This window comes from Pan troglodytes, chromosome 1, assembly GCF_028858775.2.
Source record: "Pan troglodytes isolate AG18354 chromosome 1, NHGRI_mPanTro3-v2.0_pri, whole genome shotgun sequence".
In the NCBI taxonomy this organism is placed as follows: domain Eukaryota; kingdom Metazoa; phylum Chordata; class Mammalia; order Primates; family Hominidae; genus Pan; species Pan troglodytes.
In genome coordinates, this window is record NC_072398.2 from 33,711,646 (window position 1) to 33,738,990 (window position 27,345).

At 39.0% G+C, this 27,345-nt stretch overlaps 1 long non-coding RNA gene and 1 pseudogene across 1 annotated transcript in view; one reads left to right on the top strand and one right to left on the bottom strand.

The window, feature by feature from the left end:
- Nucleotides 1-2,913: 2,913 nt before the first annotated feature.
- The window catches only part of LOC134808123 (uncharacterized), a 174,239-nt gene continuing 149,807 nt past the window's right edge, over nucleotides 2,914-27,345 (top strand). The window contains exon 1 of the long non-coding RNA XR_010150440.1: nucleotides 2,914-3,404. This is a non-coding gene — a long non-coding RNA (uncharacterized LOC134808123). The remainder of the gene's footprint in view (nucleotides 3,405-27,345) is intronic.
- On the bottom strand, nucleotides 19,955-20,826 carry LOC100611231 (voltage-dependent anion-selective channel protein 1-like; annotated as a pseudogene).

The following is a 27,345-nucleotide window of genomic DNA, read 5'->3' on the forward strand; positions in this document are numbered from 1 at the left end:
AGTAGAGACAAGGTTCCACCATGTTGGCCAGGATGGTCTGGCACTCCTGACCTAGTGATCCGCCCGCCTCAGCCTCCCAAAGTGCTGCGATTACAGGCATGATCCACCGCGCCCGGCCTTACAATGCATTTCTATAAAGTTACACCAAATGTGCTTGCCTCTCCTATCCCACCTTCTACCTTCTCCGTCTGTCCCAACTCTGCCACATCTGAGATAGTAAGACCAACCCTTCCTCTTCCTCCTCCTCCTTGGCCCACTCAAACTGAGGATGATGAGGATGAAGAACTTTATGAAGATCCACTTCCACTTAATGAATAGTAAATATATTTTCTTGATGATTTTCTTAATAACATTTTATGTTTTCTTTATTACTTTAAGAATACGGTATATAATACTTATAGCACACAAAATATGTGTTAATTTACTGCATATGTTATCAGTAAGGCTTCTGCTTCTCATCAACAGTAGGCTATTAATAGTTAAGTTTAGGGGGAATCAAAAGTTGTACAAGAATTTTTCACTGCATGAAGGTTGGAGTCCCTAATCCTCACGTTGTTCACTGGTCAAATGTTTTACTAATTGTATGATTCTATTGGAATTTAAAATGTCTTTTTTTTTTTTTTTAAGTTTTGGTCTTTTGGTCTTTTTTTTTTTAAGACACAGGGTTTTGCTATATTGTCCAGGTTGCAGTGCAGTGGCTAGTCACAGGAATAATCATTGTGCTCTATGGCCTCAAACTGCTGGGCTCAAGTTATCCACTTGCCTCAGCCTCCCAAGTAGCTGGGACTACATGCACATCTAGCTCAATAAAATGTCTTTAAAGAAGCAAAACCGGCCGGGCACGGTGGCTCACGCCTGTAATTCCAGCACTTTGGGAGGCTGAGGTGGGCGATCATGAGGTCAGGAGATCAAGACCATCCTGGCTAACACGGTGAAACCCCGTCTCTACTAAAAATACAAAAATAATTTGCCAGGCATGGTGGCGGGCGCCTGCAGTCCCAGCTACTCAGGAGGCTGAGGCAGGAGAATGGCATGAACCCAGGAGGCGGAGCTTGCAGTGAGCAGAGATTGTGCCACTGCACTCCAGCCTGGGCGACAGCAGAGCAAGACTCCATCAAAAAAAAAAAAAAAAAAAAAAAAAAGAAGCAAAACCATGAATGCTTTCTTAATTCCTTAATGTTCTTCTTGAGACTAATTTTTTTATCTGACTGTAAAAATTTGTTTTGATATTATCATCACACAGCTACAAAACACTAACTGTTGTGATTACAATGACATTGGAGCACAGTAAAGCCCGGGCATCAGAAGATGAAGCCTTGGCTCAGCTGCTTATTTCCAGTGTTAACCTTGGGCAATTTACTTTACTTCAAGGATTCTCAATTTTCACACCTAAAAAATGAGGAGGAGTTGGCTGGGCATGGTGGCTTACGCCTGTAATCCCAGCACTTTGGGAGGCCAAGGTGCATGAATTGCCTGAGGCCAGGAGTTGGAGAACAGCCTGGCCAACATGGTGAAACCCTGTCCCCCATCTCTACTAAAAATACAAAAAAGTAGCTAAGCGTGGTGGTGCATGCATGTAGTCTTAGCTACTCAGGAGGCTGAGGCAGGAGAATCACTTGGACCAGGAAGGCAGAGGTTGCAGTGAGCCAAGATCGTGCCACTGCACTCCAGCCTGGGCGACACAGCCAGACTCCATCTCAGGAAAAAAAAAAAAAGTGAGCTTAGATAAGGTAACTTCAAATGATTCTTTCCAAAGGCAAACGTCTCCAGACCAACTATAACATTCCCTTATTCTGTGTCTGCAACATTTTCTAAACATTTGGAAAGATTTGAGAAATAAGACACTTTGTTCATGTCATTATGAGAGGTGACAACGTGCTGGCGGCCCTCGCTTGCTCTCAGCTCCTCCTCGGCCTCTGCGTCCGCTCTGGTCCTGCTCGGGGAGCCCTTCAGCCCGCCACTGCGCTGTGTGGGCCCCTCTGCGGGCTGGCTGAGGCCGGAGCCACCTCCGTCATCTTGCGGGGAGGTGTGGAGGGAGAGGCCCCGACTGGGGCTGTGCGTGGCGCTTGCGGGCCAGCGCGAGTTCCAGGTGGGTTTGGGCTTGGCGGGCCCCGCACTTGGAGCGGCCGGCCAGAGCTGCCGGCCCCAGGCAGCGAGGAGCTTAGCACCTGAGCCAGCAGCTGCAGAGAGTGCGCCGGTTCCCCCAGCAGCGCCGGCCGCCGGCGCTGCGCTCGAATTCTCGCCAGGCCTCAGCTGCCTCCCGGCGGGGCAGGGCTCGGCACCTGCAGACCGCTATGCCCGAGCCTCCCCCGCGCCCGCCCTGGGCTCCTGCACTGCCTGAGCCTTCCTGAAGTGTACCGCCCCCTGTCCCATTCACCGCCCAAGTGCTGAGGAGTGCGGGGGCACGGTGGGACTGAGGGGCAGCTCCGCCTGCAGCCTGGTGATGGATCCGCTAAGTGAAGCCAGCTGGGCTCCTGAGTCTAGTGGGGACTTGGAGAACTTTTATGTCTAGCTGGAGGATTGTATACACACCAATCAGTGCCCTATGTCTACCCCAAGGTTTGTAAATGCACCAATTGGCGCTCTGTATCTAGCTAATCTGGTGGGGACTTGGAGAACCTTTATGTCTAGCTAAGGGATTGTAAATAAACCATTCAGCACTCTGTGTCTAGCTCAAGGTTTATAAACGCACCAATCAGTGCTCTGTGTCTAGCTAATCTAGTGACTTGGAGAACTTTTGTGTCTAGCTAAAGGATGGTAAATGCACCAACCAGCACTCTGTGTCTAGCTCAAGGTTTGTAAATGCACCAATCAGCACCCTGTCGAAAAGGACCAATCAACTCTCTGTAAAACGGACCAATCGCTCTCTGTAAAATGGACCAATCAGCAGGATGTGGGTGGGGTCAGATAACGGAATAAAAGCAGGCTGCCCGAGCTAGCCAGTAGCAACTCTCTCTGGTCCCTTTCCACACTATGGAAGCTTTGTTCTTTTGCTCTTCACACTAAATCTTGTTGCTGCTCAGTGTTTGGGTCCGCACGGCGTTTGTGAGCTGTAACACTCACCGCGAAGGTCTGCATCTTTGCTCCTGAAGCCAGCGCGAAGGTGTGCAGCTTCAGTCCTGAAGCCAGCGAGATCGCGAACCCGCCAGGAGGGACGAACAACTCCGGCCAGGAGGAACAAACTTCTCCAGACGTGGCGCCGCCTTTAAGAACTGTAACACTAACCGCGAAAGTCTGTAGCTTCGCTCCTGAAGCCAGGGAGACCACGAACCCACCAGAACAAAAAAACTCCGGACACATCATCTTTAAGAACTCACCGGGAGAGTCTGCGGCTTCATTCCTGAAGTCAGCGAGACCAAGAACCCACCAATTCTGGACACAATTGGATACTATAATCGATAAAGGTTTGCATCTTCTCTTTTTATTGATTCGAGAGTAAAATGTTCAGGGAATCTTTGGTGGGCTCTTTGCTTTTTTCCAGTCTCTTGCTCTCACTTCTCAGAATGCTGATATCTAAAAGTTTTTAATTTTAACTTTGAAAGAAAAATTTCTTAGCCTCTTCTGCTTTCCTCCTTCTCATTTGTATTTCCCCTAGCTTGGCCTTCAGAAATTCCCAGTCTTGCAAAGGCAAGAGGGAAACACAGCAAAGAGCAAGGTTGTCTGCTGAATATTTGCCAAGAGGAAGTTTGGGGAAATGCCACATGCATAGTAATTCCAAGTAGTATGATCTCTCTTCCTGTAGCTCTTTAGATTCTCAATCCGGTCTCCTGAGAAAGACAGTAAGTAATGCTAGTGCTTTGTTTCTTTATGTGTGAGATTTAGAACTTCATACTCAACTGCAGTTAAGAGTCATTTACAATTCCACAGCAATCTATAATTGTTCCCTTTTCTCTGCAAACTCCAACATTTTCTTTGTCTTGATAATAATTTTTCTAACTGGAGTGAGGTAGTATGTCATTGTGGCTTTTATTTGCATTTCCCTGATGATCAGTGATGCTGAGCCTTTTTTCATGTACCTGTTGGCCATTTGTATGTCTTATTTTGTGACATGCCTATTAGGGTCTTTTGGCCATTTTTTGTGTTGGGTTATTTGTTTTTTTGCTGTTCTTTATATATTCTGGATATTAACCCCTTGTCAGATGTACAGTTTACAAATATATTCTCCCATTCTGTCGGTGTTTCTTCAGTCTGTAAGTATGGCAGTGCGAAAGCTTTCTAGATTGGTGTGCCATTTGTCTATTTTTACTTTTGTTGGCAGTGCTTTTGAGTCTTATTTAAAAAATGCTTACTTGACCAATGTCCTGACGTTCTCCTCCAATGTTTTCTTCTGGTAGTTTTATAGTTTAGGCTCCTAGTCTGAGGCAAGGCAGGTGCACAAACTCCCCACTACTCTCCAAACTAGATTTATGGCCTGTGAGGCCTGGAGAACTCTCCTGCCACAAGGACTTCCGGCGTGTGTGGCCACAATGAAGACCACTAGGCATCTTCAGTTTACCTTTTTCCCATAAGATAAAGTACCCCCTGACTCCAAATTGATCCTGGCAGGGAGACAAAGTGGCAGAGGCAGTATGCGTTGCTCCTCTCTCTGTGGTGCAATGCTAGGCTTCCATGCTCTATAGGGCTTTCACCACTTACCTGGTGCTCTCCAGTGTATTTCCTCAGTCTCTCTACTCAAAATATAGGTGTTGATTTTTAGTTTTTATTCCTTTTTGTGAGGGGGGAATAAGTGCCATGTACTTCTAGTTGGTCATCTTGCTGATATCATTCTGATTACTTACTGCTCTTGACTTGAAATTTAGTTCTTGAGCTATTCAGATTTAATCAAGACTACTTTCTGGCAGTGTATGGGAGAACTAGAAAGTTTCTGTTTGTTACTGTGTTCATGGGTATTCTTCTAGTGATTCTGTTTTCATTTCAATAAGGCAACAAGTCTGGTAAATACGGCAAAGGATAATAGCTTCCATTCTGAAATTGTATGCTAGATTATATTCTAATGTCAAATATTCCACTTGCTTACGATAAAATACAACTCACTAAAGAGACACTTTTAAGTTTTACTTTTTGGAAAATTGGAGAAAACTTGACTCCTGTCTTTCTCCCTCTGCTTCAGCCCTTTCTCTGACTCTCTTCCTCCTTTTAATTCATGACGAGGTTGCTATAGTAACAGATTATAATCAATTGTTTTACACAAGGTAAGTGCCTATTATTAATTATCTGAATAAATGAATTTCTATATTTTGCTTATTTAACCAGTTTTTCTTAATGTCGTAATAAATGCTAGGTCAATCACATTTACTTATTAAACATTTATGTTTAATAAGTTTAAACATAAGTTTTGTAAGCTTATAAACATAATATGCAAGACATTCTAGTACTAAAATGCAAGTAGAAAATCATTTCACTAAGTGATTATAGTACTGTAGATGACTCAGTAAAACTTACATACAATCATCAATAAGGTGGCATTGTATATAGATATTTGAAAATTAATAGAAAAGAAGTTATATGAGCACAATGATTGAAACAATGCATTTTGAACTATCTGGACTGAACAGAATGAAAGAGAAAAGACTTGAACATGGTTAATAGCAGTTATTTTTCTAGCCTTTGATAAAATAAGTTAGCCAAATACAATTAGGGGTGCATATGTGACGGTTTCAGTGAAGTAATTTGTTCAAGCAAGGGCAGACCGCTTACTCCAACCCATGACAGTTGCTTTCTTTATAACCTACTTAACCAATTGAAAGTCATAGTCACATATTTTTAGCCTAATCAGGAAACATCCTGACAATTAGAAATTAGTATAGTTTTCTTTAAAATACTATCTACTGTTCAAATCCAGGCTCAAATATGAATCACTCATTAACTATTGCTCTCTCTGTGAACACCCATTGTGTTTCATTAGTTATATATCTGTGCTTGCTTAGATTATTTGTGTATTTGGCATAGCTATTATTATTATGAATGTTGACAGTACCCAATCTTTGTGTAATGTTCAAAACAGCAGAGACAATTGGGTCGCACTTACTGAATGCAGCTTGCAGATATGTTTTGTTGGTCCACATCACATTTGTTCATATTGAATCAATAGCCATCCTTTTGAAAAGATAATATTTATGTAAACATTCAGATTTCTAGTAAGTTTAAGAAGTTGGATAATCTGGCAACAAAGGGTTGTCATTATCATTAAGGGAATTTTTTTCACTACAATATTTGGTCAAAGATGGTGATATGGTTTGGCTCTGTGTCCCCACCCAAATCTCATGTCAAATTGTAATTCCTAGTGTTAGGGAGGGTCTGGGTGGGAGGTGATTGGATCGTGGGTGTGGATTTCCCTCTTGCTGTTCTCATGATTGAGAGTGAGATTTCATAAGATCTGGTTTCTTAAAAGCATGTAGTACTTCTCCCTTTGCTAAATGATTATAATACAGTAAACGATTGAAGAAAACTTACGTACAACAATTAATAAGATGTGGTTGTATATAGGTGTCTGAAAGTTAAAAGAAGTTATAATAGAAAAGAAGTTCTCTCATGCTTTACATGGTAAGACATGCTTGCTTCCCCTTCACCTTCCACCATGATTGTAAGTATCCTGAGACCTCCTAGCCATGCTTCCTGTATAGTTTGTAGAACTATGAGTCAATTAAGCTTCTTTTCTTCATATATTACCTAGTCCTGGGTAGTTCTTTATAGCAGTGTGACAATGGACTTAACACAGAAAATAGGTACCAGAGAAGTGGGATATTTCCATGGGACATTGCTAAAGATACCTGAAAACGTGGAAGCGACTTTGGAACTGGGTAACAGGCAGATGTCTGAACAGTCTGGAGGGCTCAGAAGAAGACAGGAAGATGAGGGAAAGTTGAAAACTTCCTAGAGACTTGTTGAATGGTTGTGACCAAAATGTTGATAGTGATACAGACAGTGAAGTGGCTGAGGAGGTCTCAGATGAAGGTAAGAAACTTACTGAGAACCGGAATAGAGGTCCGTCACTCTTGCTATGCTTTAGCAAAGAGCTTAGAGGCATTGTGCCCCTGCTCTAGAAATCTGTGAAATTTTAAACTTCAGAGAGATGATTTAAGGTATCTGATGGAAGAAATTTCTAAGCAGCAAAGCACTCAAGAAATAGCCTGCTGCTTCTAAAAGCCTATGTTCATTTGCCCAAAAAAAGAAATGACCTGAAACTAGAACTTATATTTAAAAGGGAAGTAGAGCATAAAAATTTGGAAAATTTGAAGCCTGACCATGTGGTAGAAAAGAAAAACCCATTTTCTGGGGAGAGGAATTCAAGACTGCAGAAATTTGCATAAGTAAAGGAGAACTGAATGTTAATAGCCAAGACAATGGGGCAAATGCCTCCAGGGCATTTCAGAGACTGTCACAGCAGTCCCTCCCATCACAGACCTAGAGATATTGGAGGGAAAAATGATTTTGTGTGTTCACTGCTTTGTGTGGCCTTGGGACATGGTGCCCTGCATCCCAGCCACTCCAGTTCCAGATGTGGCTAAAAGAGTGCAAGCCCCAAGCCCTGGGAGCTTCCAAGTGGTGTTGGGCCTGTGGGTGTGCAGGAAGCAAGAGTTGAGGTTTGGGAGCCTCCACCTAAATTTCAGAGGATGTATGGAAACACCTGGATGTCTAAACAGAAGTCTCCTGAAGGGCTGGAGCCCTCATGGAGAACCTCTGCTTGGGCAGTGTGAAGGGAAAATGTGGGGTTGGAGCCACCACACAGAGTTCCACTGGGGCACTGCCTAGTGGAGCTGTGAAAAGAAGACAACCATCTTCCAGACCCCAGAATAATAGTTCCACAGACAGCTTGCACCATGCACCTGAAAAAGCTGAAGGCACTCAATACTAGCTTGTGAAAAGAGCTATGGGGCTATATGCTGCAGAGTCACAGGAGTGGGGGTGCCCACAGCATTGAGAACCCACTCTTTGCACCAGTGTGACTTGGATGTGAGACATGGAGTCAAAGGAGCTTGTTTTGGAGCTTTAAGATTTATTGACTGCCCTGCTAGGTTTTAGAATTGAGTGGGACCTGTAGTCCCTTTGTCTTGGCCAATTTCTCCCGTTTGGAATGGGAGCACTTACCCAATGCCTGTACCCCCATTGTATCTTGAAAATAACTAAGTTATTTTGATTTTATAGGCTCATAGGCAGAAGGGACTTTCCTTGTCTCAGATGAGACTTTGGATTTGGACTTTTGAGCTAATGCTATAATGAGTTAAGATTTTGAGGGACTGTTGGGAAGGCATAGTTGTATTTTGAAATGTGAGAAGAAAATGAGATTCAGGAGGGACCGGGGGTAGAATAATATGATTTGACTCTGTGTCCTCACTCAAATCTCATGTCAAATTGTAATTCCCAATGTTGAGAAGGAGCCTGGTGGGAGGTGATTGGTTCATGAGGATGGATTTCCTCCTTGCTGTTCTCATGATAGTGAGATAGTGAGTTCTTATGAGATCTGGTTGTTTAAAAGTGTGTAGCACTTTCCCCTTTGCCGTCTCTCACCTGAGTCACTGTGGTTAAGATGTGCCTTCTTCCCCTTCACCTTCCACCATGATTGTAAGTTTCCCGAGGCCTCCCAAGCGATGCTTCCTGTATAGCCTGCAGATCTGTGAGTCAGTTAAACCTCTTTCCTTTATAAATTATCCAGACTCAGGTAGTTCTTTATAGCAGTGTGAGAATGAACTAATACAGCTGGGTAGTAGCTGTCACATTTTGTCCCCCTTCAGATGATGTGCCAACTCTCTGCAGTTTGTATTCTGCCTACTTCAAACATTTATGATACTTGTCTAGCAGTTGCAAGAATTAGAGTTTAAAATCTTTGATTTTCAGTGATCAAATTTTATTCTCATTTGATCACTGCAAATAGCTGTGGGATATAGAGGGTAGGTATTCAATAGATAAGAAAATTGAAGACCTGGGGGTAAACTAAATTATCTAAGTTCAAATAATTAGTCAACAATACATAATGTTTTTTATCTTCACCTTCCAGTTTTTCTACTCAATGATACTGTATCTATGAAAAAAATAATTATTTCTAAAGTCTTCAAATTACAATTGAAATAAAAATTGGGACATTTGGTTAATTTTGAAGATTAAAAAAATAGCTTTGTCAATATCTATAAAAATGCATGCTTGGATTTTGATTGGGAAGGACTTAAATTTATAGATCACTTTAGGAAGAGCTTTTTAACAATAATGAATCTTCCAGTTAATAAGCATAGTATATATTTTAGTTTAATTTGTCATAAAAATATTGTTTAATATTCAGCATCTTGGTCTTTTTTTGTTAAATTTATTCCTAAGAATTTCATTATTTATGATATTTTAAATATTATTTTATTGTAATTATCAATTGTTTATTGCTTACAGAAACAGTAGATTTTGTACTCTACCTTGCAAACTTAACACTTTCACATAATTAGTTCTAGTATCCTTTTTGGTAGATTTTAAATAATATTTTGAATATATAATTATGTCATCTATGAATAAAGATAATCTTTTTTCTAATCCTTATGTATATTATTTCTTTTTTTTGTTGTTATAGCACTGGCTAGTACAACATTAATAGAATGGTAGCAGAGACTATCCTTACTTTGTTTCTGATGTTAACAGGACAGCATTTAGCCTTTCACCATAAAGTATTATGACAAATGTAGGTTTTTCATAGATTCCCTGTATCAGGTTGATAAAGTTCACCTTCAGTCCTAGTTTGATGAGGGTTTAAAGCTTTATATGAATGGGCCTGGACCCTCATTTATTACTGATATAATCCCTACTTCTAAAGAGATGGTTTCTGATGGGTGTACCGGTGACCCATGTATTAGGAGGTTTTTCCTCTCTGCCTCATGGGAACTATTCCTATTTTTGTATTTATTGTTTATTGTTTTTTTAATTGGCTCTTCCCTGGCTTCAGAAAGTTTCTTTTTAACTTGTTTAATTTTTAATTTTTGTGGGTACATAGTAGGTGTATATATTTATGGTGGTACATGAGATGTTTTGAAATAGGCATGCAATGCATAATAATCATATCATGAAGAATGGCATATTTATCCCGTCATTTGTCCTTTGTATTACAAACAATCCAGTTACATTCTTCTAGTTATTTTAAAATGTACAGTTGTTATTATTGATTATATTCATTCTGTTGTGCTATCAAATAGGTCTTATTCATCTTTTGATTTTTTAGAATTATTAACCATCCCCACCCCCCTTCACTACCCTTCCCAGCCTCTGTAAGCATCCCTCTATCTTTGTGTCTATGGTTTAATTGTTTTGATTTTTAGATCCCACACCCTTCCCAGTCTCTCGTAACCATCCTTCTGTCCTCTGTGTCTATGAGTTTAATTGTTTTGATTTTTAGATCCCATAAATACATGAGAATATGCAATGTTTGTCTTTCTGTGCTAGGCTTATTTCACTTAAATAATAATCTCTAGTTCCATCCATGTTGTTGGAATTGATATGATCTTGTCATTTTTTATGGCTGAGTGTACTCCATTGTGTATATGTATATTTTCTTTATCCAATTATCTGTTGATGGACACTTAGGTTGGGTCAAAATATTAGCTATTATGAACAGTACTGCTACAAGCATGGGAGTACATATATATTTTTGATACACTAATTTCCTTTCTTTTGGATATATACCCAGCAGTGGGATTGCTTTCTGGGGACCATTTAAAGTGTTCTCCCTAGTAACTGTACTCATTTACATTCCCACCAACAGTGTATGAGGATTCCCTTTTCTCCACATCCTCACTGGCATTTGTTACTCCTATCTTTTGAATATAAGTTATTTTAACTGGGGTGAGATGATATCTAATTTTAGTTTTGGTTTGCATTTCTCTGATGATCAGTGATGTTGAGCACATTTTCATATGTCTGTTTGCCATTTGTATGTCTTCTTTGAGAAATACCTATTCAAATCTTTTGCCCATTTGTGATCAGATTATTGAATTTTTTTCCTATAGAATTGTTTGAGCTCCTTATATATTCTGATTATTAATCCTTTGTCAGATGGTGATATGGTTTGGTTGTGTCCCCACCCAAATCTCATCTTGAATCGTAGCTCTCATAATTCGCACGTGTTGTGGGAGGGACCCAGTGGGAGATAACTGAATCGTGGAGGCAGTTTTCCCTGTTTTGTTCTCATGGTAGTGAATAAGTCTCATGAGATCTGATGGTTTTATAAGGGGAAACCCCTTTCTTTTAGTTCTCATTCTCTCTTATCTGCCACCATGTAAGACACACTTTTCACCCTCCACCAGCATTGTGAGGCCTCCCCAGCCACATGGAACTGTGAGTCCATTAAGCCTCTTTTTCTTTATAAATTACCCAGTCTTGGGTATGTCTTTATCATCAGCATGAAAACAGGCTAATACAGATGGGTAGTTTGCAGGTATTTTCTTTCATTCTGTGGATTGTCTCTTCACTTTGTTGATTGTATCCTTTGCTGTGCAGAAGCTTTTAAACTTGATGCAATCTCATTTATCCATTTTTTTGCTTTAGTTGCCTGTGCTTATGGGGTATTTCTCAAGAAATTTTTGCCCAGAACAATATCCTGGAAATTTTCCCCCAATATCTTCTTGTAGTAGTTTCATAGTTTGAGGCCTTATATTTAAATCTTTAATCCATTTTGATTTGATTTTTGTATATGATGAGAGTTAGGGGTCTAGTTATATTCTTCTGTATATGGATATCTCATTTTCCCAGAACCATTTATTGAAGAGACTGTCTTTTCCACAGTGTATGTTCTAGGTACCTTTGTCAAAAATGAATTCTCTGTAGGTGTGTGGATTTGTTTCTGGTTTCTCTATTCTGTTCTATTGGTCCATGTGTCTGTTTTCATGCCAACACCATGCTGTTTTGGCTATTATAGCTCTGTGGTATAATTTGAAGTCAGAAAATGTGCCTTCTCCAGCTTTGTTCTTTTTTCTTAGGATAGCTTTGGCTATTCTGGGTATTTTATGGTTCCATATACACTTTTGGATTGTTTTTCTATTTCTGTGAAGAATGCCATTGGCATTTTGATAGGGATTGCATTTAATCTATAGATTGCTTTGCCTAGTATGGACGTTTTAACAATATTAATTCTTCCAATCCACGAACATGAAATATTTTTCCATTTTGTGATGTCCTCTGCAATTTATTTCATCAATGTTTTATAATTGTCATTATAGAGATGTTTTATTTATTTAATTAAGTTAATTCCTAGGTATTTAATTTTATGCTTGGCTATTGTAAATGGGCTTACATTTTTTATTTCTTTTTCAGAATGTTCACTTTTGGTGTATATAAATAGTATTAATTTTTTTGTGTTAATTTTGTATCCTGCAACTAAACAATTTATCTGTTTAAATATTTATTTGTGGAGTCATTAGATTTTTTTCAAATATAAGACTATATCATCTATAACAAGAGAAATTTGTCTTCTTTCCCAATTTGGATGCACTTTATATCTTTCTCTTGTCTGGTTACTTTAGCTAGGACTTCCAGTACTATGTTGCATAACAGTGATAAACGTGGGCATCATTGTCATGTTCCATATCTTAGAGAAAAGTCTTTCCAGTTTTCCCCATTCAGTATGATACTAGCTGGGGGTCTGTCATATATGGCTTTCATTATGTTGAGCTATGTTCCTACTATACCCAGTTTTTTGAGGGTTTTAAATAATGAGGAAATGTTGAATTTTATCAAATGCTTTTACAGCATCAATTGAAATACTCACATTGTTTTCATACTTCATTCTGTTGATATAATGAATCACATTGATCAATTCGCATATGTTGAACCATACTTATATCCCAGGGATAAATCCCACTTGGTCGTGATGAATGATCTTTCTAATGTATTGTTGAATTCAGTTTGTTAGTATTTTGTTAAGGATTCTTGCATTAATATTTATCAGAGATACTGGCCTGTAGTTTTCTTTTTTTGATGTTTCTTTGTCTGGTTTTGGTTTCAGGATTACACCATACTTGTAGAATGAGTTTAGAAGTATTCTGTCCTCCTCTATTTTTTGGAATAGTTTGAGTAGAATTGGATTAATTTCTCTTTAAATGTTTGGTAAAATTCAGTAGTAAAGCTGTCAGGTCCTGGGCTTTTGTTAGCGGAAGACTTTTTATTATGGCTTCAATCTAGTTACTTGTTATTGGTCTATTCATATTTTGGATTTCTTCATGGTTCAATCCAGGCAGATTGTATGCATGTAGTAATTTGTGCATTTCCTCTAGATTTTCCAATTCATTGGCATATACTTGTTCCTAGTAGCCATTAATGATCCTTTGCATTTCTGCAGTATCATTTGTAATGTTTCCTTTCTCATTTCTTATTTTATTTGTATTTTCTCTCTTTTTCTTAGTCTGGCTAAACTCTTTTTCTTGTTTAACTTTGTTTTGCTTTGTTGATCTTTTGTACTTTTTAAATTTCAACTCTATTTCTGCTCTGACCTTTATTGTTTCTTTTCTTCTACTAGTTTTGAGTTTGGTTTGCTCTTGCTTTTTTCTTAAGATGCATCCTTAGATTGTTTATTTGATGTTTTTTCTTTTTTTATTTTGATGTAGGCACTTAATAGCTATGAACTTCCCTTTTAGTATTGCTTTTGCTGTATTCCATAGGTTTTGGTATGTTGTGTTTCCATTATTATTTTTTTCAAGAAATTTTTCAACTTTCTTCTTAATTTCTTCATTGATCCACTGGTCATTCAGGAGCATATTGTTTAATTTCTATGTATTGGTATAGTTTCCAAAATTCCCCTTGTTTTTAATTTTTAGTTTTATTCCATTGTGTTCAGAGAAAATGCTTGATGTTATTTCAATATTATTGAATGTCTTAAGACTTGTTTTGTGACCTAACACATGGTCTCTTCTTGAGACTGATCATTCTTGGAATGATCCATATGCTGAGGAAAAGAATGTGTATTCTGCAGCTGTTGGTTGAAATGTCTTTAAATGTCTATTAGATTTATGTGGCCGATTAAGCCTGATTTTTTTTGTTGATTTTCTGTCGGAAAGATCTGTCCAATGTTGAAAGTGGGTTGTTGAAGTATCCAGCTCTTATCATATTGGGACCTATCTCTCTCTTTAGCACTAATGATATTTGCTTTATGTATCTGGGTGCTTCAGTGTTGGGTGCATATATATTTAAAATGTTATATCCTCCTGCTGAATTTATCCCTTCATCATTATATTGTGGACTTTTTTTTATCTCTTCTTAAAGTATTTTGTCTGATACAAGTATAGTGACTCCTGCTCTTTTTTGGTTTCCATTGGCTTAGAATATCTTTTTGCATCTTTTTATATTCAATCTATCTACATGTATCTTTATAGGTGAAGTGTGTTTCTTGTAGGCAACAGGTCAGTGGATCTTGTTTTGTCATCTATTCAGCCACTCTGTGTTTTTTGATTGGAGATTTTAGTTCATTTACATTTAAATGTTGTTATTCATGAGTAAAGTCTTACTCTTGCCATTTTGCTATTTGTTTTCTGCTTATTTTGTGATCTTCTCTTCCTTCTTATCTTCCCTTAGTGAAGGTGATTTTTCTCTGAGGATATAATTTAGCTTCTTGCTTTTTATTTTTTGTGTATCCATTGTATGTTTTTTGGTTTGAGGTTACCATGAGGCTTGCAAATACTATCTTATAACTCATTATCTTAACATGATAATAATTTAACACTGTTTTCATAACAAAACAAGCAAAAGGAAAACAAACTCTAACTTAGTGTCCCTGCTTTTTAATTGTTTTTTTAATTCATATCTTATTGTACTGCCTATGTCTTGAAAAGTTGTTTTTATTTTTGATGGATTCATCATTTAGTCTTTATACTTAGGATAAGAGTAGTTTACACACAACAGTTATCATGTTATAATATTCTGTGTTTTTCTGTGTACTTACTATTACCAGTGAGTTTTGTACCTTGAGGTGATTTCTTATTGCTCATTAATTTCGTTTTCTTTCTGATTGAACAACTCACTTAAGGATTTCTTGTAGGACAGGTCTGATATTGATGAAATCCCTCAGCTTTTGTCTGGGAAAGTCTTTATTTCTTCTTTATGTTTGAGGGATATTTCTGCTAGATATACTATTCTAGGGTAAAAGTTTTTGTTTTTTCCTTCAGCAGTTTAAATAAGTCATACCACTCTCTCTTGACCTTAAGGTTTTCACTGAAAAGTCTGTTGCTCCATTGTATGTTATTTATTTATATTCTCTCGTTTCCTTCAGGATCTTTTCTTTATCCTTGAGCTTTGGGAGTTTGATTATTAAGTCCCTTGAGTCAGTCTTCTTTGGGCTAAAGTCTTGGTGTTGTATAACCTTCTTGTATTTGAGTATTGACATCTTTCTCTAGGTTTGGGAAGTTCTCTGTTATTATTCCTTTGAATAAGCTTTCCACTCCATCTCTTTCTCTACCTACTCTTTAAGTCCAATAATTCTTAGATTTGTCCTTCTGAAGCTATTTTCTAGATCCTGCTGGTATTCTTCATTGTTTATTATTTTTTTCTTTTGTCTCCTCTGACTGTGTATTTTCAAAGAGCCTGTATTCAAGTTCATGAATTCTTTCTTCTGCTTGATCAATCCTGCTGTTAAAAGACTGTGATGCATTCTTCATATGCCAATTGCATTTTCCAGTCCCGAATTTCTTCTTGATTATTTTTATTTACTTCAATCTCTTTGTGAAATTTAATCTGATAGAATTCTGAATTCCTTCTCTGTGATTTCTTGAGTTTCTTTGAATTTCCTTAACATAACTGTTCTGTCTGAAAAGTCACACAACTCTGTTTCTCCAGGACTGGTCTCTGGTGCCCTTATTTTGTTCATTTGGTGAGGTCATGTTTTCCTGGATGGTTTTGATGCTAGGAGATGTTCTTTGGTGCCTAGGCATTGAAGAGTTAGGTATTTATTGTATTCTTCACTATCTGAGCTTGTTTTTACCCATCCTTCTTGGGAAGACTTTCCAGATATTTGAAAGGACTTGAGTGTTGTGATCTAAGTGTATTTGCTTTAAGAGGCACCCCAAGTCCAGTAACACTGTGGTTCTTGCAGACTCTTAGAGGTACTGCCTGTATGGTCTTGGACAAGCTCTGGGAGAATTCTCTTTACCAGGCAGAGATTCTTGTTCTCTTCCCTTACTTTCTCTCAAACAAATGGAGTCTCCCTTTCTGTTCTGAGCCATCAAAAGCTGGAGATGGAGTGACACAGCACCCCTGTGGCCACCACCACTATGTGCTGGATGAGACCTGAAGTCAGCATAACAGTGGGTCTCGCCCAAGGCCTGCTGCACCCACTCCCTGGCTACTGTCTATGTTCACTCAAGGCCCTGGGCACTACAATCAGCAGGTGGCAAGGCCAGTCAGGCCTGTGTCCTTCCTTTCAGGACAGTGAGGTCCCCCTGGGCCCTAGGTGGGTCCAGAAGTATTGTCTGGGAGTCAGGAACTGCAGCCTAAAACCTTAGAAGCCTACCTGTTATTCTATTACACTGCAGCTGAGCTGGCACTTAATCCACAAAATGCAGTCCTTCCCACTTCTTCCTCCCCTTTACAAAGGCAAAGAAGGCTCACCCCACAGCCACCACCACCACCACAGGCCACAAAGAGTACTGCCAGACTACTTCTGATGTTCCCTTAAGTCCTAAGGGCTCTTAAGTCAGCCTGTGGTGAATGCCGCCTGGTCTGGGACTCACCCTTCAGGGAACCTCCTCTGGCTCAGGGCAGAATGAGAAATGCCATCTAAGAGTCAAGTTTTGGAACTGGGGACCCCAGGAGCCCACTTAATGCTCTATCCTCCTGTGGCCATGCTGGTACCCTGGTACCCAAGAAGCAAGACAAAGTCCCCTTTACTTTTCCCTCTACTTTTCTCAAGCAGAAGGAGTTTTGTCCCATACTTGCCACAGCTGGTAATATACTTAGTCTCCCCTGAAGCCAGCAAGCTTCGGAGGCTCACCCAAGGCCCTTGATGTAGTACTTGGGTATCACTGCTGATTATTCAGGGCCCAGGGGCTCTTCATCTAGCAGGTGATGAATGCCACCAGGTGGGGGTTCTTTCCTTCAAGGCAGCGGGTTCCACTGTGGCCCAGAGTGTGTCTAGAAATATCATCTGGTAGCTAGGGCCTGGAATGGGGGCCCCATGACACTGAATGGTGCCCTATCCTGCTGTGGCTGAACTGGTATCCAAGAGGCAAGGCACAGTCATCCCCACTCTTCCTTCTCTTCTCCTCAAATGGAAGGAAGGGGTGTCTTTTGGAGCTGTGAGCTGTGCAGCCTGGGGTTAGAGGAGGGATGATTCCACTACTCCCTTATCCACTCCAGCTGGTATATCAGTAGGTCGTGTTCCCCAGCCCACCAAGCCACCCACTGTCTCTAGGCCTAGTTCAGTACTAGGATTCATAAGAGCTGCAGTCCTTGTGGCATAGACTGCCTTTCAAGTTTACTTAGAGACACAGGGCACTGTTGCCCTTGGAGGTGAGGTTTGCAAGAACTCAAGTTCTGACTGCTGGGATCTGCGATTCCACTCTGGCTAGGGCTGGTTTAAATGTTCCCTCTGTGGACAGGTGTCAGTGGAGTTTGGTCTTGTTTTTCTTTTTGCTATAATAGGACAGCACTGAGTGCAGTGCCTCACAGTGGCTGTGTTCCCTTCTCCCAACACCCAGAGATGCTCTCCATACCAGGCTTCTGGTACTGCCAGGGGCAGGGGAGGGGTTGTGTTGGTGATCCAGGACTGTTTTGTCTATTTCTTCAATGCCTTTTTCAGTGATATAAAGTTAAAACCAAGTACTATGTGTGCTCACCTGATTTTTTGGTTCTTAGTGAAGGTATTTTTGTGTGTTTGTATGTAGATAGTTGCTAAATTGGCGTCCTTGCAAGGGGACATTCAGTGGAGCCTTCTATTCCACCATCTTGCTCTGCTTCTTCCCACAATGTTTCTTTTAAAGTATTTTCAGATCACTACTCAGACAAAAGACCTGAAGGAATACTTGTGGAGATCACTGGAGCTATACCTCTCTGTGGCTTCCTTCTCTCTGATAGTCTGCCCATACATTATATTAAACCTGAGCTCCTTGAATTCTGACCTCTATCAGAAACTCAGCAGGATGGCCAAGCTCTATTTGGCAATCCCAAGTGTTGGACTCTCAGTGTTGCTGCCAGGAAAGCACCTCTAGGCAGGAAGCTATGTCAATCATAGGACTTACTTTGTTTCCCTTTCCTTAGAGATTATAATCCAATGCTACCTGTTATATAGTGTATTAAAATTTTTATTTATTTAATTTTTCCAGTTTATGGAGGGAAGGTAAATCCATTAGCTGTTACTCCAATATGGCCAGAAGTTAGCTTGATTCAATTTCAAGGTAGAATTATAGTAATAGTTTAGCAACTTAAACTGCTTATGTATGTTTGCAATTTTTCTAATATTCTTTGTAAGACTACTTTGTTTTGGCTTGAGATATTACCAACCCAATGTTGTTAGAGGGACTGGCTTATTATTTGGTCCACAAAAATGAATTAAAACTTTGAAAATGGATTAAGAAACTGTAGTTTCTCCCTCTAATATCAGGGAGTGTAGGATATTCCCCAAATTTTAAAAACAGGTGATTATTTTCTAAGAGATCTACATTATTATATCTAGTTGCCTGGTATAAACCTATATGAGCTAATCTTTCATTTGATTGTGTAAAAAGGAATCAGAATGCACTATATGAGAGCTCTCAAACCAGCCTATGTGGCTTTTTGAAATTCTGATTATTGTAACAACTTTTCATTGTGGTGAGACATAAATATATAGTTCTTTATTTGTATTTGACCTATGAAAGTCATTCCTATAGAATATTAACATAAAATAGTGGGTCAGATAAATTTATCTTTGGTTAATTTTGATTACTCCCTTGTAATTAAAGCACTGAATAAAATACTAAAACTTTGTCTTAATTGTTGTTTTGGGTAAAAGTAATTCTTTAGCATGCATTTTTAATTAGATTTCCAAGAAAAGAGTTTGATTATAGAGTATGTTACTCTGTGTAAATAGGACATAGCATAAAGCTGGGAAGTAGGAACAGGAATGGGAAGATGGCAGAGAGGGAAAAACTTTCTCTCTCTTCTTTTTTAGGTTTCAATATTATGTTCAAGTTTTATTTTAAGTAATGTCAATTGCAACATTTGAAGGGGAGGATTTAATTCCACAAAAAATGGAAGACTTTAAAATATACCCATTAAACTACTAAAAAATAAATGGAGTGGTGACAATACAACAGAAATTCAATTTAGATTCTGAGTATTGTTACCATGTGATTAAAATCACACAGACTCTCCCAAGCTTATAGCTGGAGCTCCTGGAAGCTATTTCATATTCTGGTGCAAGGGCAAAAAACCACAACACGAGAAGGAATTAAGTCCTGAATTATTGGCTTCATCACATTCATCCTCTCTACCCCTAAATGGCCAAAATAAACAGTTACCACATCCTGCAGACCTTTTGGTGTAAAAGAGGTGATGATGAACTGAGATGGGGAAAGGGTCATGAATATCTGTCTAAAAAAGTCCCTTTCAGGTGAGTTTGTACACACCATCAACCAATGAGCCTCTCATCTATTAAGGTTAAGAACCAAGGTTTGCTTCTTAGGAAACCATAATTTTATTCATTTACTCACTATGAATTTACAAAGTGCCTCTATATTGTCAGCTTCCATTTGCAAACATTTCTACATAAAAAATAAATCTGGCATTTCTACAAAAGCCAAGTTCCCTCCAATTCTGCAGCCGAAAAGACCTTCTTTTGGAATTGAGTTTCTTCTGTACCTTTGAAAGGGTAATACCTTAAAGCTGAATCATTTCTAATCCAGAGGCCTAAGATGATATTTAGCAATACCTGCATCCCAGAAATATGACATTAAAAGATACATTAAATTATGAAGATACTTATGCTGCAAAACAATTTTAAATTAGACAACTATACAGTATTCACTTACACTTGAAATTCCAGTCTTAGATCAAGCTTGTGAGCCTGAACGTTCTTACCATACAGGAAAGCTGACAGTGTCAGTCTGATACCTGGCTTTAGGGTCTGAATACATCCTAAACCTAACAGGCTGAAGTTGTTCAGTTTATCCAAAAAGCAAGCATCAGGGTTGATCTGATACTTGGCTGCTATTTCAAAGCAAGTTTTACATTTTTCTGCTGTCCAGCCAAGATTCACAGTGCTCTCAACTTCCTTTTCATTTTCTGGTAAATGGAGCCACCAAACACTATCCCGTCATTCACATTAGTGTGAAGCTGGAATTCATCAGTCTTCTAGCTAACCACAAAGTTGCTCTGGGTCCCTTGGGACTTTGCAGTCTCAAAATTCATCTGGTAGCCAGCCAGCCAACCCTTGTACACAGCACCAGAAAGCCTCTGATTGAAGGCTCAGCAATTTCAAAATGCGTGTCACACCTCAGGTTGATGTGCTACCACAAATATTCTGTCTTGATTTTAGCATTTTTGTCTCCAGGTTAGGAAGAATTAAAGGTCAGCTTTACTTTTTCTTCCCCAGTGAGTAGGATGAATCAAAGGTCAGCTTCAGTCCATGTGTGTTATTCTTCATGGTAATCTCAGTGCCTAGTGTATTGTCAGTGTTCCATTTCTCTGTAAACATCAGGCCATGGTCTGTCTGTACTTGGTTTCCAGACTGCCCTTCACTTTGGTGGTCTCGGTGTTGACTGAAGCTGAGCTTGTAAATTCCAATCCATTCTCAGAATTTTCTTTCAAATCAAGCTTTATTAGGCCAAATCCATAGCCCTTGGTGAAAACATCCCTGGCAGGTTTGTCAAGATCAGCACATGTGGGAAGCACAGCCATCTTCTGCTCAGAGGTGATAGCCACGTGAGCTCAGAGGAAGCTACCACATGAATTGTGGTGCAGAGGTAGTAGTGGAGCCAGCAGTGGGGCCAAGGGTGGAATGGTACTGAGAAGGAAAGACTTTCAAAAAGCCGAAGAAAAGTTGAGTGAAGATACTTAAGTTTGACTAGTGTTGTGGGGTGAATTGTGCCCCACTCCTAAAAAATATGTTGAAGGCTGCTATGGTTTTAATGTGTCCCCAAAAAGTTTATGTGTTGGAAACTTAATCCCCATTGAAATAGTATTGAGACATGGAGCATAACAAGAGGTCATTTGGTCATGAGGATGAAGCCCTCAAGAATGGATAAATGTCATTATCATGGGAGTGGATTAGTTATCATGAGAGTGAGTTGTTATAAAGTGAGTCTGGCCCTTGGTGTCTCTCTCTGTCTTGCACCCTCACTCACCAATGATGCCTTCCACCATGGCATGACCCTTTCCAGGTGCTGGCACCATGCTCCTGGACTTCCCTCTCTCATTCTGTGAAAAAAAATTTCTTTTTAAATAAATTTCTCAGTTTGTGATATTCCATTACAGCAGCAGAAAATGGACTAAGACGGATAATTCGTACTGGGAGGAGAGATATTGCTATAATAATAACTGATAATGTGGAAGTGGCTTTGGAACTGTGTAATGAGCAGAGGTTGGAAGAATTTGAAAGAGCAGATTAGAAGAATCCTAGATTGCCATTAATGGAGCATTAGGGGTAATTCTTGTGAGGACTCTGAAGAAGACAAGAAGTGCCAGGAAAGTCTAGAATTCCTTAGAGATCACTCAAGTGGTCATGATTAGAATGTTGATAGAAATATGGTCAGTAAAGGATATTCTGATGAAGTCTCAGACAGAAATAAGGAATACCTTATCAGAAACTGGAGTAAAGGCCATCCTTACTATAAAGTAGCAAAGAACTTGGCTGAACTGTGTTCATGCCTGGAGGCTTAATGAAAGGTGGAATTTAAGAGTAATGAGCTAGCATATCTAGCAAAAGAAATATCTAAGCAATAAAGGATTCAGTCTGTGTGTCTACTTTTCATCACTTACAGTAAGATGTAAAAGGAAAGAAATGACTTATAGATGGAATTTATAATCTAAAAGAAAATACAACAGAAAGATTTGGAAAACTCAGTCTGTGTTAGAGAATGAAAGAATTTTCAGGAGAGAAAACCAAAGTCATGGCCCAACAATGATTTGCTAAGGAGATTAGTACTAATACAGGGATTATCAAGATAATGGTAAAAAGACACTGCAGGCATTTCAGATACCTTCAAAGTTTTCCCTTCTATCACAGGCCCAGGCTCTAGAGGGGCAGAATTGTTTAGGGGACTTGCTTCCCAGATCTACTTCCGGTCTCTGCTCCCTGCATTCTGGCACAGCACTCTTCACCTGCCCCAGCCATGGATTAAGTGGCCCCATGTGCAGCTCAACCTGCCACTTCAGAACATACAAGCCAGAAACCTTGACAGCATCCATGTGGTGCTAATTCTGCATATGCACAGAATGCAAGAGCTATAGGGACATGGGTTCCTCCATGTAGATTTCAAAGGATGTCACAGAGAGCCTAAGGGCCCAGCTAGAAAACTGTTTCAGGAGCAGAGCTGCTGCAGAGGCTCCCTACGAGGACAAGTCATAGTGAGACCATGGAAGTGGGGCCACTCCGAAGACCAAAGAACTGTAGGGGTCTCAGCATGCAACTCTAGCCTGGGAAAGCTGCAGCCATGAGACTCAAATGCAAGAGCACTGAAGCATGGAATGAGACCGGCACAGCCATAGTGTAGGGCTGTCTGAAGCTTTGGGGGCTCAACTCCCTCCTCAACCCAGGGTGTCCAGCAAGATGAATGTAGAGTCAAGGAAGATTATTCTGGAATCTTCAGATTTAGTGTTGTTTGACCTGTTGTGTTTTAGACTTACTTGGGATCAGTTACCCCTCTTTTCTAACCTATTTCTCCCTTATGGAATGGGAATGTCTACACTATGCCTGTCCCATCATTGTATTTTAGAATCAAGTACACTGTTTTGATTTTACAGGCTCAAAGCTGGAGGAATTTGCATCAGGATGAATTGCACTTAGAGTCTCAGCCATGTCTGATTTAAAATGAGATTCTGGACTTTAGAATTTTGAGTTAATGCTGAAATGAGTTAAGCCTTTTGAGACCATAGGGATGGATTGATTGTATTTTGCACTGTGAGAAGGACATGAAGTTTGAAGCCAGAGTGGAATGCTATGGTTTAAATATGTTCCCCCAAAAGCTTATGCATTGGAAACTTAATCCCTTAGGAAGTAGTATTGGGAGGTGGAACCTAATAATATTGATTAGGTCATGAGGAAAAAGCCCTGAAGAATGAATTAATGTCATTAAAGTGGGAACAGGTTAGTTATCATGAGAGTGTGTTGTTACATGGATTAAGTAATAGGATAAGTAATAGGATAATAAGTAATAGGATAGGAGTATTCTCTTTTCTCATATCCATGTGATGCTTTCTGCATGGGATGACTCTCACATTGTGCTGGTGTCATCATGCTCCTGGACTTTCTAGCTTCTCAAAACAGAAATAAATTTCTTTTCCTTACAGATTTCCCAGTCTATGGTATTCTGTTAGAGCAGCAGAAAATGAACTAAGACAAAGTTCTAACCCCTGGTAATTAACTGAATGTAACCTTATTTGGAAATAGGGTCTTTGTGGGCCTTTAATCCAACCAGACTAATGTCCTGGTATGAAGAAAGGAGTGGACAAAGCGACGCACAAGGAAGATGTCATGTAACAATGGAGGTAGAGATGAAAGTAATGCATCTACAAGCCAAGGAACACCAAGGACCAACACCATCACTAGAAACTAGGAACATGCAAGGAAGGTCTTCTGCCACAGCCTTCAGAGAGAACGTGCCCCTGCCGACACCTTGACTTTGAACTTCTTTTAGCCTGCAGAACAGTGAGATAATAAATCTCTGTTGTTTAAGCCACCTGGTTTGTGGTGCATTGTTATGTAAACCGTAGAGAAAAGGATATAATGCCAACATTATAGGTCCAAGAATAAGAATTTAGAAGTATTCATATATGTGTGTGTATATGTGTGTGTGTATATATATATACACACATACTATATAGAGATATACTATATAGAGTACTATATAGAGATATACTATATAGAGTACTATAGAGTACTATATAGAGTACTATATAGAGAGTACTGTATAGAGTACTATATAGAGATATACATACACACGTGTGTGTGTATATGCAGACATATGTATGTGTGTGTATATATATATGGCACGTAGCATTGTGCCTGGCAAATAGTAAGCATTTATTAAATGCTAGCAAATATTAGCTTGAAGGGAGAAAACAATCAATGGTAAATCTGACTTTAAAATATGCCAAATACAGACCCTGGTAATTATAATACTGAAGGCATAGCATTAGGGTAATATGTAATAAGTGATTAGTAAGTTCCCTCTTAACAAGTCTTTTTGGACAGTCAGTTCAGAGATATATATATTAAAAAAACAATGAACCTATCTACCTATCCATCCTTTCATATAATGATTTGTTTGGAAAACCAATTTCAATGGTTTGTGAAATGCAAACTAAGTGTAACCATTTAGCACTTATTTTTTGCCTGTTCCAAAAATTTTTTATGTTAATCTTTTATGAATCTGAAGTTACTTTTTTATCTTTTTTCAAAAATGTTCTACAAGTCCTTTAAAAATGGCATAAAATGCCCTGTTCTTCATGCCTTACAATAGAGCAAGTTTGGCAATATCAAAAATAACTGAACCACATGTTTCTCTGGAAGCCCAGGTATACTTTATTTAAAAAGAAGTCAGAGAGAGAAAATTACAATGCTTTTTTTCTTTTCAGGCCTGACATCCAGAATAAGAAGACTTTTTCATCCAGAATTGTATTCTGGCATAATAGTAGCTGACAGGTGAAAGCAAAAGATACTAGAGAAGTAGTGCTATAGTGGAGTACTATATTGAGATAATAGAGAAGAAATGGAGTGGTATATAGAGACACCAGAGAAGAAGTGCTATAGTGGAGTACTATATAGAGATACCACAGAAAAAGTACTATAATGAAGTACTATATAGAGATACTAAAGAAGTGCTATAGTGGAGTACTATATAGAGATACTAGAGAAGAAGTGCTATAGTGGAGTACTATATAGAGATACTAGAGAAGAAGTGCTATAGTGGAGTACTATATAGAGATACTAGAGAAGAAGTGCTACAGTGGAGTACTATATCGAAATACTAGAGAAGAAGTGCTATAGTGGAGTATTATGTAGAGATACTAGAGGAGAAGTGCTATAATGAAGTACTATATAGCGATACCAGAGAAGAAGTGCTATAGTGGAGTATTATGTAGAGATACTAGAGAAGAAGTGCTATAGTGGAGTATTATGTAGAGATACTAGAGAAGAAGTGCTATACTATATAGAGGTACTAGAGAGGAAGTGCTATAGTGGAGTACTATATAGAGGTAGTAGAGAAGAACTGCTACAGTGGAGTACTGTAAGAGTGGTGAAGAAGATTCACAATCTCCCGGTTTTAAGGAGCTAGTGGGATAAACTGGATATGTAAATAAACTATTACAATAGAATGTGATAAGTGCACATGTGATAAACTATTACAATAGAATGTGATAAGAAAGTATAATAAATGCACTTGTGAGGAACTCTGAAGCTTACAGGAGCGGCATAAAAGCCAGACTTGAGAGAATCAGTAAAGATTTTCTATAAACATGTCATTAGACTGATATCTTAAAGAATGTCATTAAGTTAATACCTGAAACAAATACTTATAGGGAGTCAGGCAAGAGGGAGAGTTTTCCTGGCAGAGAAAATAACATGTATGAGGACTTGGAGATGAGAGAGAGATTGGTGGATCTGAGAAAAAAATGGGTTAATATTGGCTGCAATGTAGATTATAAGGCATAGTGACTTGAATGATCATGTAAAGATGATAGGTAGTCAAATATTATGAAGAATCTTAAGCACTATATTAAGGAGTTGGAATTTTATCCCAAGGGTGAGAAGGAGCCATTTTATGATTTTAGGCAGGTAAGTGATATGATTAGTTCTGAATTTTAGAAAATGTACTTTTGCTACTGTGGGGAAAATAAACTGAAGGGGGCCAAGATGACAATGAAATATGAGAAACAGAGATGAGTCTGATGGAGCAGTAGAGGAGAGTCACGGTAATGACTTTAATTAGGGTAGAGTTCATCATTAAAGAGGCAATGAATGGATTTGAGAAACACTTAAGATGTAGAATTAACTGAATTTGTATGTAGACAGTGAGGCATAAAATTCAGAGATGGGGAAAATTAACTTTAGATAGGAAGACAAGCAATTCTAATGTAAAACACAGAATGGGTATGGATTGAACTAACTTTGAAAGTAATTGGCCTAATATCCAGAATTTACAAGGAACTTACACGTATTTACAAGAAAAAAACAACCCCATCAAAAAGTGGTCAAAGGATATGAACAGACACTTCTCGAAGATATTTACGCAGCCAACACACATGAAAAAAAGCTCAACATCATTGACCATCAGAGAAATGCAAGTCAAAACCACAATGAGATACTATCTCACACCAGTCAGAATGGCGATTATTAAAAAGTCAAGAAACAATAGATGCTGGTGAGGCTGTGGAGAGATAGGAACACTTTTACACTGTTGGTGGGAATGTAAATTAGTTCAACCATTGTAGGAGACAGTGTGGCGATTCCTCAAGGATCTAGAACCAGAAATAGCATTTGACCCAGCAATCCCATTACTGGGCATATACCCAGATGAATATAAATCATTCTACTATAAAGACACATGCACACATTTGTTTACTGCAGCATTATTTACAATAGCAAAGATATGGAACCAACCCAAATGCCCATCAGTGTTAGGCTGGATAAAGAAAATGTGGTATATATACACCATGGAATACTATGCAGCCATAAAAAGGAATGGGATCATGTTCTTTGCAGGGACATGGATGAAGCTGGAAGCCATCATCCTCAGCAAACTAATGCAGGAACAGAAAACCAAACAATGCATGTTCTCACTCATAAGTGGGAGTTGAACATTGAGAACACGTGGACATAGAGAGGGGAACAGCACACACCAGGGCCTGTTGCGGTGTGAGCAGGGAGGGAAGGGAACTTAGAGGATGGGTCAATAGGTGCAGCAAACCACCATGGCACACGTGTACCTATGTAACAAACCTGCATGTTCTGCACATGTATCCTGTTTTTTTTTCTTTTTTTTAAGAAAAAATAAAGTAATTGGAAGCTGGGTATGTTCCCATCTATAGACTTCTGTTTTCTCTGGAAAGTAGGAGACAAAGGTATTGGCTGAGAGTGAGGGAAAAATGGTCAGATCTAGGGCTTGAGATAGAGAAAAATTGAAAATAGTGAAGAATGAGAATATTGAGAGCTGAAAAGTTAAACATAAAAAATTTCAAGGAATACTTGAATGTCCA